This window comes from Arachis ipaensis, chromosome B09 (genome assembly GCF_000816755.2).
Source record: "Arachis ipaensis cultivar K30076 chromosome B09, Araip1.1, whole genome shotgun sequence".
NCBI classification, from domain to species: Eukaryota; Viridiplantae; Streptophyta; class Magnoliopsida; order Fabales; family Fabaceae; genus Arachis; species Arachis ipaensis.
In genome coordinates this window covers 24,559,371-24,560,087 of record NC_029793.2, presented here as the reverse complement: position 1 = coordinate 24,560,087, position 717 = coordinate 24,559,371, and positions in this window count along the sequence as shown.

Here is a 717-nt window from a genome sequence, read left to right as displayed (position 1 = left end):
GAAAATCGGATAATTGGCACTTGGCGCTGGACATAAAATGAAAGGAAAACACAATTAAAATAAAAAGAGATGATGATTCCATTAAAAGATATTATTATCATCTAATAGTTTTTTTTGGGTTCTTATTCTTAAATAAATTTTGTTAGGTCCTTTATAATAATTTTGTATTCACACCTTTCTATGCTACTCTGTGATAGAAAGAGGATGCTGCTCAGCTGCATCAGTTTATCCTGCATGCTGTTTTCGATATTATTCAGGACTACTAGCGTTAGGTGAGTTACAAGTTGATACAGAATCTAATTTTAAATAGGCAAATTTGATCTTATGATTATTCTTTTTTGTGTGTACTGCTTTTATTTGTAATATTCTTTTACTCAGCAGCTTATTTCTTAACATTATTGATGTAGGTTCTTCAAATCGGTAGATAGATTTAATGATCTGGTGGTCTCAGTGTATGTCACAGCTGGTCATATCCTTTATTGAGAGTTATTTTAAAAATTATATTACTCCTTTGATTAAAAAAAATTTGTTGTTCCTTCTTTTATGTCCATATGATGAAGTACTGAGGAACTTAACTTTTAGAACTAACTTGTTTCTTAGTGTGTATGGCTATACATTCTCTCTATCCTGAACTCCTTTGTCTGATCTGGCAGGGGAACAAAATGAAAGAGACAAGGCACAATGGTGAAGAACTTTATAAACTTAATTGCACAAACT